Source organism: Sus scrofa, chromosome 6 (assembly GCF_000003025.6).
Source record: "Sus scrofa isolate TJ Tabasco breed Duroc chromosome 6, Sscrofa11.1, whole genome shotgun sequence".
In the NCBI taxonomy this organism is placed as follows: Eukaryota; Metazoa; Chordata; class Mammalia; order Artiodactyla; family Suidae; genus Sus; species Sus scrofa.
The window spans coordinates 50,478,410-50,489,772 of NC_010448.4; positions in this window are offsets into that span (position 1 = coordinate 50,478,410).

The following is an 11,363-nucleotide window of genomic DNA, read 5'->3' on the forward strand; positions in this document are numbered from 1 at the left end:
GCCGCCCGCCCCGCCCCCCGCGCCCCGCCCCCTGCCCGCCGGGGGGCGGGGCTCCGGGGCCGGGGCGGGGCCGGCGCGGAGGAGGGGGCGGGGAGGCCCCGGACGAGCGGGGAGAGGGCACCTCGAGAGAGTGGGGGGGCCGGAGGGGGGCGGTGCCTGAGAGCTGGGGGGGCCGCGGGCGGGGGCGGGCTGGGGGCGTGTGCGAGCCCGATCCGCCGCGCGAGAGTGCGGGTGGTAGGTGAGGGCAGAGGTGGTGGGTGACAGGTGAAGAGGGGAGGGCGTGCAGGTGGTGTGACGCGAGTGTGTCGTGGGAAAGGTGAGGGTGGCGTGGGAAGGGTGCACGAGGGCTCCGGTGTGCGTGGAGGGGAAGGATGTGTGTGAGGCTGCGAGCGTCGAGAGAGGGGGAATTGGGCAAGAAAGGTGAGTGTGAGTGGTGAGTGGAGGTGTGGGTGCGGGGTGCGCATACCCTGGAGGGGGAGTGCCTGTGAAGGTGCGAGCGTGGAGGAAACGGGAGTGGGCTATGGGAAAGGTGAGCGTGAGAGGTATTCTGTGGACAGGTGAGTGTGAGGGTAAAAGTGTCATGTGACAGGCTGTGCCCTGAGCCACCCTGAGAGGGGAGGCAGCAGCCTAGTCTGGGCAGGTCCAGGATCTCTGGCGGCAGGACTAGGCTGGGCTGGGGTCAGGTCTCACCCTCCCTCCTGTCCTCACCCTCTGCATCATTCCCCCGGAGGGAGAGGCTCCTTGGCGTCTAGCTTCCCCACCCTGCTTCCCTGCTCTTCCTGCCCCAGTCTCTCTTTGTGCCCTTGTCTGTGTGCCCTTCTCACTTCTCTCCCATCTTTGGTGCTGACTCACCCATCCAGACTTGGGTCCCTTCTCCCTCCTGGGAGGTGGATTTCCCTGAGCCCACTTCTGTGGGATCCTGTAGACCTGTTGCAGGATTATCACCCTTAGGACCCAGGAAGAATGAGAGAAACAACAGAAGCTAGGAAACCTCAACCTCTTCCATCATCAGGTGATGATCGGGTAGACAGGGATATGCCACCTATAAAAATCCTTGCTCTTCATCTCCATCACCACCAAAAAAATTCTACACCCAGGAGTTCCCATTGTGGCTCAGTGGGTTACGAACTCAGCTTGTATCCATGAGGATGCGGGTTCCCTCCTTGGCCTTGCTCAGTGAGTTAAAGATCTGGTGTTGCTGAAAGCTACCGTGTAGGTGGAAGATGCCGCTCAGATCTGGCCTCAGTGGCAGCTCCGATTCAACCCCTAGCCTGGAACTTCCATGTACCACAAGTGAGGCTGTAGAAAGAACAAATAAATCTATATCAAGGTCCACCAACAAGCTTCAGCTGCCAGCACCCTTTCTGTCCTCAGTGTCCAGTTCCCAGCGTCCTCTGTCTTTGGGACCCAAACTCCCATCAACCTCTAAGTCCCAGGACCACAGCCCTGAGTGATTCTGTTCTTTTTAAATTCTCAGTTTACCTTTCTGTAAACCAGGGAAAGATATGGTCAGGCTGGATAATCTCCAATCCTTCCAGGGCTCATACTCTGTGTTAGGATAGCTGGAAGAGAGGTGTCCAACTGGGTTGGGGGTAGTAGCTAAGGGTGGTTTTTCCTCCCAAGAACCTTAGACCCCCTGCTCATGGCTCTAACCGACGTCTCTTGCTCCATCTGCAGGGTGCCCTGGGGGATGTTGGCTTGGTTCTCAGCTGTCTTTTTGGGGTCCCACCTTTTCTTCCACCTGAGGGCATCAAAAGAGTGACGGTCCCGTCCCTGTCCTCCTCCAGGGTACTTTCTCCATTAGGGTTATCATGCAAGTATCAGCAAATCCAACCCAACTGGCTTAAGAAAAAGAGGATTGTTGGTGTTTCCATTGTGGCTCAGTGGTAATGAACCTGACGAGTATCTATGAGGATGCGGGTTCGCTCAGAGGGTTAAGTATCCGATGCTGCAATAAGCTGTGGTCTAGGTTGCAGACGCAGCTTGGCTCCTGCATTGCTGTGGCTGTGGTGTAGACCGCAGCTGCAACTCTGATTCAACCCCTAACCTGGAAACTTCCATATGCTATGGGTGCGGCCCTAAAAAGACAAAAAAGAAAAAAATTAAGAAAAAGAGGATTGTTTCACACATAAAAAATCTTGGGCATGGCTGGCTTCAGCATGATCTCTCCTAAGGATAAATGGTTCACTTATGCTGCAGGATGGCTGGCAAATAGCCCTGGGGCCACACTTTTCCTCCACATTTGGAGAGGGGGAGAGAGAGAAAAAAATAGACAGACTCAAAGAGCCAAACTGTGGGAGATGGAGTGGAGAAAGAGAAAGGAGAGAAGAAAGAGCTTCGTCAGCAGAGTGGGGAAGTATTTTTCCATAGGAGCATCCCCCCACCCCCAGAAAAAAAACCCACCTTCCATTGTGTCTCGGTGGTCCAGATGATGGCACCTCTGAATCACTGAATCACTGCCAATGGCTAAGGGATGAGATTAAGTTGGTTAATTTAGATCTGAACCACGGGCTTCCCCATCCCCAGGTCAGAGGTGAAGTTAGATTTCTCAAACGGAAGTGGGTACTGGGAAGACAGCTGCTGTGCCTGCCATTTTGGGGACAGATGGGCTGCACACCATGAGTTGATCATTCTTGAGTTTCTGAAGTCCTGATAAGGTTCGGAGTTGCTTAGTTGTTCTCTCAGTATCATTCTGTGAGATAATAAGAATATATACTGGTCTCTGCCCCTGGTCCCTGGCACAGACCTCCTGAAACCCTTGTGATTTCCTAGATGATAAGCGTACCAGGAGCATCTTTTGTGCTAATAGTTGGTCTCTGACCCCAGTTCCTGACCCAGAGCTCCTGAAATGATTGTGACTTCCTGGGTGATAAAAGTGTCTTTTGTTCTAATAGGTGACTTTCAGTGGGTTCCTGGGTAAGGACTGATCACCGAAACACCAAACTATGATTGCTAGCTTGACATTGTCAGCATCCCAATAGCACGGGGTTCAGGGGGCTTCTGGGCTGGTGAACATGTGCAGGTGCCAGGGGAGTGACACGCCCAGAGATGACATGGAAGCTTGGTGCCCCTTCCGGCAGACCTTGCCCTATGCATCTTTTTCAATTGGATGCTCTTTGTTTTGTTTTGCTTTTTTTATTTCAGCTACCCCAAGGCATAAGGAGTTCCCCAGCCAGGGATCAAATCCTAGCCAGAGTTGTGACCTACACTGCAGCTTTGAAATTCTGAATGCTTTCACCCATTGTGCCAGGCTGGGGATCGAGCCTACATCCCAGCACTCTGGAGACAACTGACCCCCTTGTGCCATAGCAGGAACTCCTTTCATCTGGATGTTCCTCTGTATCCTTAATCACATCCTTTCATAAGCCAGTAAAGGTAACTATTTTCCTGAGTTCTGTGAGCCGCTCTAGCAAATTAATTAAACCTGAAGAGAGGGTTCATGGGAACCTCTCTGATTTATAGCCTATTGGTCAGATGAACAGGTAACAAGCTGGACTTTCCTTTTTTTTTTTTTTTTTTTTTTTTTTTAGGGCCACACCAACAGCATATGGAAGTTCCCAGGCTGAGGGCTGAATCAGAACTACAGCTGCCAGCCTACACCACAGACACAGTAGCAGAGGATCCAAGCCAGGTCTGTGACCTACGCCATAGCTCATGGCAATGCCGGATCCTTAACCCACTGAGCGAGGCCAGGGATCGAACCCTAGTCCTCATGGATACTAGTCAGGTTAGTTAACCACTCAGCCATGACGGGAACTCCTGGACTTTCTTTCGTGAACTGAAGTCTGGCACCTGCCATTAGCCTCTACATGGAGTAAAACATGAGCCACTGAAGCTGCCGACCCCACAGCACCCCCAGTGGAGCCCAGGGTGGAGACCAGGAGTGAAGCACTCTGTGCTCTAGGAAAACTGGAAGAACAGATCTTCAGATAGATATTTTTAGGAGCCCTTTTTTTTGTGCATTTTTTTCTAGGTCCACACCCACGGCATATGAAGGTTCCCAGGCTAGGGGTCGAATTGGAGCTGTAGCTGCCAGCCACAACCACAGAAACTGGGATCTGAGCTGAGTCTGTGACCTACACCACAGCTCATGGCAACGCTGGCTCCTTAACCCACTGATTGAGGCAGGGATCAAACTCAGGGATTCTAGTCAGATTCGTTTCTGCTGAACCACGAAGGGAACTCCCTAGGAGAAGATTTTATGAGCCTGATTCTTGCATCTCTTCATATCTAGGAAAAGCACTAAATCTATCAATGATGACGAATGTCTGTGACTAGCAGTCACCTTCACAAGACCAGCAGAAAACTCCTGTAAGATGTGTGTGTGGCTGCACGCACCTCCCCCTCAGCTTTATCACTTATATTTTGATATTCCACTTACATTTGATATTTCCTTTTTGGAGTAGTATTTCAGAGCTATCTGAAATACTGCCTCCTGGGCTGTAGTTGGTGGGCAAGACAAAAGATGTCATGGTCACCTGTGAGAACAGCCGCTCCCAAGGGTGGGCCAATGAGCCCTGAGGGAACTCAGGAAGGCGTATGAAGGAGGGATTCCAGTAAGCCTAGACTTTTAGTCTTCCCACAGAAATGGGTTTTCTGTAAATCTTCTGTAAATCCGGTTATCTGTAAATATTTTATTCCTACTACCCCCTCCTTTGTTGCAAAAACTCATAAAATCCTATGAGTTCCTGTGGTGGTACAGTTGTTAACAAATCTGACTAGGAACCATGAGGTTGCGGTTCGATCCCTGGCATTGCTCAGTGGGTTAAGGATCCGGCATTGCCATGAGCTGTGGTGTAGGTCACAGACGCGGCCCAGATCCCACATTGCTGTGGCTGTGGCATAGGCCGGCGGCTACAGCTCCAATTGGACTCCTAGCCTGGGAATACAGGTGTGGCCCTAGAAAAGACAAAAAAGACAAAAAAAAAAAAAAAAAAGCAAAAAACACACAAAACCCAAAAACCCTCTTAAACTCATAAACCCTAGCTTTCCCCCTTGTCTCCTCCAAGCGGTTTCTCAGGGCTACCCAAGATGATGTCTCCCAGGCTTAAGTCCTAATTTCACCCCAAATAAAACTTAACTCTCAACTATCAGGTTGTATTTTTTTTAGTTGACACTTTTGTTTTTGGCTGTGCCTGGAAACTCCCTGGCCAGGGATCAAAACCTTGCCACAGCAGTGACAACACTGGATTCTTAACCCATTGAGCCACTGGGAAACTATTGGACTTCCAACTGTTATCTGAAGTGCAGAGTGTAGGACTGAGCCCTTAATCTGTGGGATCTGGGGCTATTTCCAGGTAGGTAGCATCAGAAGTGAGTGAAGTTGTAAAATACCCAGTTGGTGTCACAGAGAATTCCTTAGTGTGGAGGAAACCAGAAGTGTTGTGAATGTGGTAATAGTGTGAGAGGAAAGGAGACACACAGGAGAAAGACACAGTAGGGAAGAAGTGTGTTTTTCCCTGTACTGGAAGAAAACTGGGTGGTGCTTTGGGGTTTTTTTCTCATACACATTCCCTCTCCCTTGGGTCCTTCCTAAGAGAATCCTGATTTTGTTCAGGCATCAACCTTTCTTTAATAGAAGATGTGGGGGAAGCCCCAGGAGTGGGGTCTGAATACACTTTGCCCGATACTGTGGTTCCATACCGCCTTCTGGTGAATGCTGTAGGCATGGGAGTATAAAACTAGTCAGATGAGTAAAGCATGAGGAGGGCAAGTAGGCCTGGAAATTTGGGGATCAGCTTTCTTTGTTTTAAAAAGAGACCCAAGAAGAGATGGCCCTTTGTTATTGCCTCTGAATGTGGGTGTGATGTGTGGAACTGCAGCAGCCATCTTGAGGCCATGAGGTGATGAGGCTTGAATGGATCCTTTTGGACATAATGGAAGCATTGAATTAGTCAGCCCAGGAACTGCCCTAACTCATGATCTCTTGTTCTGTGAGATAATCAATTTCCTCTTTGTTTCAACCATTTTGAGTTGAGTGTCCTCTTAAAAACAGCCCTGGCCACCATATTGCCTGTGATTCCCATAGAACACATGGAGGCAGCCCTGTTTGCAGATTAAAACATTCTAAGGAGCAGTGTTCTTTTTCAGTTGCTCCCCCACAATGTGTACACAGCCCATGGGGCCAGAGCTAGGATAGTGGGCTGTGTACCATCTTTGGGCTGTGGGCTGTGTTCCATTGTTGCAGGAAGGGGGACCACTTCCGGGGCCCGAGAATGGGCTTTTGTCTAACACTCAGAAATGAATTGTCCACAGAGACACATGTGCTGACAAAGCAAAAGACTCTCTTGGGAAAGGGTGTCTGGGTGGAGAGCAGGAGGGTAAAGGAACCCAGGAGAACTGCTCTACCACACAGCTCACAGTCTCCCGTTTTATGGGAAAGAGACTGGTTGTCTCTTGCTAGTTGTCTAGCTTGGCCCGTACTTGGTCTGGCTCAGGATCCTTTTGCAAGTGGCTATTACTGTGCCTGGCTGAGGTGAGTGGTTTCAGTCAATGGTCTCCTAACAGGATAACTGCAGGAGCAGTGGATATCTGTTTACTGCTATACCGGGGGGCTTTGATGTAAACATCACTGGCCATAGCCGAGGAGGGTCACAGGCAAGTCTTGACCCAAACTGGACCCCATCAGAGAAGAGTCTGTTCATTAAAATTTTAGAACCAGGGAGTTCCTGTCATGGTGCAGTGGAAACGAATCTGACTAGGAACCATGAGGTTATGGGTTTGATCCCTGGCCTTGCTCAGTGGGTTGAGGATTTGGCGTTGCCGTGAGCTGTGGTGTAGGTTGCAGACGTGGCTCGGATCCCGAGTTGCTGTGGCTGTGGTGTAGGCTGGCGGTTACAGCTCTTATTAGACCCCTAGCCTGGGCACCTCCATATGCCGAGGGTGTGGCCCTAAAAGGATAACAGACCAAAAAAAAAAAAAAAATTTTAGAACCAGACACAAGTAGTTCTTGGTGTTGTTGAAACTTGGCCTCTGTCCACCAGTGCCAAATAGAAACATGCGGACAGAATTTGGAGCAAAGGAGAAAAAAAAAAATAGCTTTATTGCTTTGCCAGGCAAAGGAGGCCACAGTAGGCTAACGCCCTAAAGACTGTGCCCTCCCGTGGGAGAGATGAGGAAGTGGTTTTACAGTTTGGGTGTAGAAAATAGGGCCACAGATAAGGATCAGGCAGAGGCACGCTTTCATTTTTGGTCAAAGTTGGTGTTTGGTGCCCTCAGGACTGGTTCTGGTGGTCCTGGAGTGCAGCCGTCTTCATAATGTCTTCCACTTCTTGGGGGTTTTAGCTCCTCGGAAGAGCTCAAAGTTATTGTTGTGTATATTCCTTGAAGAAGAACTGGGACCCTGCCCCAGGGCTGCACTATTGTTTCTTGACTGTTCCTCCCTGGTCTCTGCGGTGGGGGGGGGGTGTCTTCTCTGATGGGTAACCCAACCTACCCTTTGGGGGGTCATGGAGGCTGAGCGAGGCCTATTCCTTTCAAACAAGAATGGGGGGACACAAAGGCTTGTGCTGAGGTGACCCACAGGGTCCTCCTGTTCAGTTTCATTGGCATTTGACATTTCAAGGACATATTTGGCTGCTATGTTTGAGACAGAAGAAGGTAGCCTGTGAGGAGACAAAACTAAAGCAGAAGCCCAGCCCCTGAGGGAAACCAAATATTCAGGGGGGAGAGGGACATAGACCGAGAGACAGAGATTTTGCAAAAGGGGCACAACATTGATTTCACACACGGCTTTCCAGTTCTGTGTCTTGTCCCTGGTGCAGTCCAGAGACCTAGCTTTTGCTTGAATTCTAAACTTCCAATGATGCTGTCATTTTGCTTGAGTCAGCTTAAACAGATTTTATTTCCTGCAACCAAGATCCCTGAACAAAAACTTGGGAGCCATTAATGATGAGGTCCTGATCACGAGCTCTGGTGTAGAACATTATGAGAATTTTATCTCTAGCCCCAATATCTGCACCATGGGACATACATTTCCATCCTTTGATCCCCACTGTTAGGGCCTCACGGGACATGAGATCTTAACCTTCTCTCTCTCTGCCGTAGGGTCTCATGGGAGATGTAGTCCTAGCCTCTATTTCTGCTGTGAGGCATCATGGGAATTGTATTCCCAGCCTCCTGTCTCTGCTCTGGGGTATCTTGATGGATGCAATCCTAGCCTCCAGTTGTCACCCAGGGGAGCCAACCCAAGAGTCCTAACCTGCTCCTTAACTGTCTCTACAAAACAAGTACTCTTGTCTTAGGCAAGGAGGTAAGGAAGGCTCCCCTCCCCAATTTCTAATAAAATCCTTACTTCCAGTGGACTTTTGGAGAACCCAAACTAAATCTTCTAGCTGCATTTACAAGACAGAGACATGAGGGCTTTAACCTCGAGAAACCAGTATAAGCTGACTGAAATTCAAAACCGAGACAAATGTTGCTCTACAGCTCATTACCATCTCATTGCATTAATAAGGTCTCCACCTGCTACACCCTATCGGTTCACCCAGTTCCCACCCAGACAGCAAGGGGCCAGAGGAGGACAGAAAAGAGTCCTGAACTGCATTCTGGAAAATCACCACCCATTGCCACGAATCAGGATGACAAAAGACCCCCATCCCCAGGAGCCTCCTTAACCCACTGAGCGGGGCCAGGGATCGAACCTGCCTCCTCATGGATTCTAGTCAGATTCGTTACCACTGAGCCATGATGGGAACACCTACTCTTTTTTTTTTTTTTTTTTTTCAACCCTCCCTGCCACCTCAGCCTGCAGTGGCTTGATGCTGGGTCTCAGTTCCCAGACTGGGGATCCAACTCAGGCTGCAGCAGTGAAAGCGCCTAGTCCCAACTACCAGACCAACAGGGAACTCCCCACACTTTTCTATAAAAAGCTTGTCCCAGCTTGCAGTCAGGGAGAAGGAAATTTTAGAGCCTAAGCTCCGCTTCTCCATTCTCTGGCCATTGAATAAAAGCCTGTCTTGGAGTTCCCACTGTGGTGCAGCAGGTTAAGAAACTGACTAGTATGCATGAGGATGTGGGTTTGATCCCGGCCCTGGTGGGTGGGTTAAGGATCCGGTGTTGCTACAGGCTGAAGCGTAGGTCCTGGACGAGGCTTGGATCTGGTGTTGCTGTGGCTGTGGTGTAGGCCGGCAGCTGCAGCTCGAATTTGATCCCTAGCCTGGGAACTTCCATATGCTGCAGGTGAAGCTGTAAAAAAAAAATAATAATAAAAGACTTTTTGTTTGCACCAAACTCAGTTTTGTTATTGGCAGCACAAACCTGAGTGGGAGAGAATTCCTTGACTGACTAGGGGGGCTTTGGTTGTGTGAGGGCTGGATTCTGCAACACAATCTGTGCTGTAGGGCATTACAGGGAAAGTGAAACTAACCTCACTTTTAATTATGAAGCATCTCAGAAAATGTCATCTTGGCCTCAACTCTGCCTTAGGGCATCATGGGCAATATAACCCTAGCCCAGGTTTTGCATAGAAGATGCAGTCTTTCCTTCCTTTCTTCATCACCTGCCATGCCCTGGGCACTCTTCTAGGTGTTGGGAATACTGTAGGGAGCAAATAAAAGACACTGCCCGTTATGGAAATGCTCCTGGGGAGTTAGCAAAAAATCAGACAAACAATTGATTGTTCCAGCCAACCGCTGTAGCATAGCAAAATTATCCAAAACTCAGCCGTGTAAAAGCACAACCTCTTTGTTTTATGATTCTGTGGGTCAGGACTTTGAGCAAGGCACAGCAGGATCGGTGCGTGTCTGCTCAAGGGACTGGGGCCCAAATGGGCTGGCTGGAACAGCTGGAGATGGATGGGCTGATTTATCTAGGGCCATGTATCTGAAACCAGCTGGTGTTGTAGGTTGAAATGTGCCCACCCCAAATATGTTGAAATCCCAAACGCCAGATTCTATGAATGTGAACTTCGAGTCCCCTGGTGGCCTATCAGTTAAGGACCCAGCATTATTACTGCTGTGGCTCCAGTTGCTGCTGTGGTGCAGTTTTGATCTCTGGTCTGGGGACTTCTGCCTGCTGCTGGTGTGGCCAAAAAAGAAAAAAAAAAGTGAACTTATGTGGAGATAGGGTCTTTGTAGATGTGATAAGTTAAGATGATACTGGATTAGGGCAGGCCCTTCGATCCAATGCCTAATATCCTTATAAGGAAAGAGATTCAGAGCCGCACAGCCAGGAAGGAAGGCCACCTAAGCACCAAGGCAGACTGGAGTGATACGGCCACAAGCCAAGGATTGCCAGCAATGCCCAGAAGTGAGGAAGAGGCCAGGAAGGATTCTTCCCCAGAGACTTGACTTTATTGGGTTTTTTTGTTGTTCTTTTTTGCTTTTTAGGGCCACACCTGTGGCACATGGAGGTTCCCAGGCTAGGGGTCAAATTGGAACAGTAGCCGCTGGCCTACGCCACAGCCACAGCCACACCAGATCCGAGCTGTGTCTGCAACCCACACCACAGCTCACAGCAACGCCAAATCCTTAAGCCATTCAGCAAGGCAGGGATCGAACCTGCAACCTCATGGTTCCTAGTCAGATTCGTTTCCACTGAGCCACAACAGGAACTCCTATTTTATTGTATTTTTATGGCAGCACCTGGAGCATATGGAAGTTCCCAGGCCAGGGGTCCAGTCGGAGCTTCAGCTGCCAGCCTATACCACAGCCACAGCCAAGCCAGATCCGAGCCTCATCTGTGACCTACACCACAGCTCGCGACAATGCTGGATCCTTAACCCACTGAGTGAGGTTGGGGATGGAACCTGCATCCTCATGGATACTAGGCGGGTTCTTAACCTGCTGAGCCAAAACGGGAACTCTGAAAAAAGTCCTTTTTCTTCCTAAGCCATGGGAATGTAATTCAGTCTCTTGGCAAACCAGGGAAAACATGAATTCTTCCCTGTTGTGTTCAAAGAGTGCCACTGAAATGGGAGTTGTGTCTTTTTCACAGTCAGTCTGAGGGCATCCCAGGAAAGAGAGGCCAGCCTTGATCGCCGGCCCCCGGAGCAGCAGGGGAACGCAGTCCTGTCCTTGCTTCTCACCGCAGGGCACTCGGGGGTCATCTCCTATTCATCTCCCATCTCAGAACCCCCAGGAAATGCAGGCATGTCTCCTCAGAACAGCGCAGTAGCCTTGATCTCTGGATGTGGGAGAAGAGACTGGCAGCTTAGTGCTTGGGGGAGTGAGTTAGAAGGTTGCATGTGGAGCCCAGAAATAGAGATGGAGGTGGCTTAAGGTGGAAGCCTCCACGGGACAGCTCCCCAGGCTCGGGCCTCTATTGCCCAGTTCCCACAATGTGACCCCTAATTCCAGGAGCCTGAGGAAATGTGCCCGCCCGCCCCCATCCGTCCCACATGGCGAAGGGTGGACCTGCCTTTG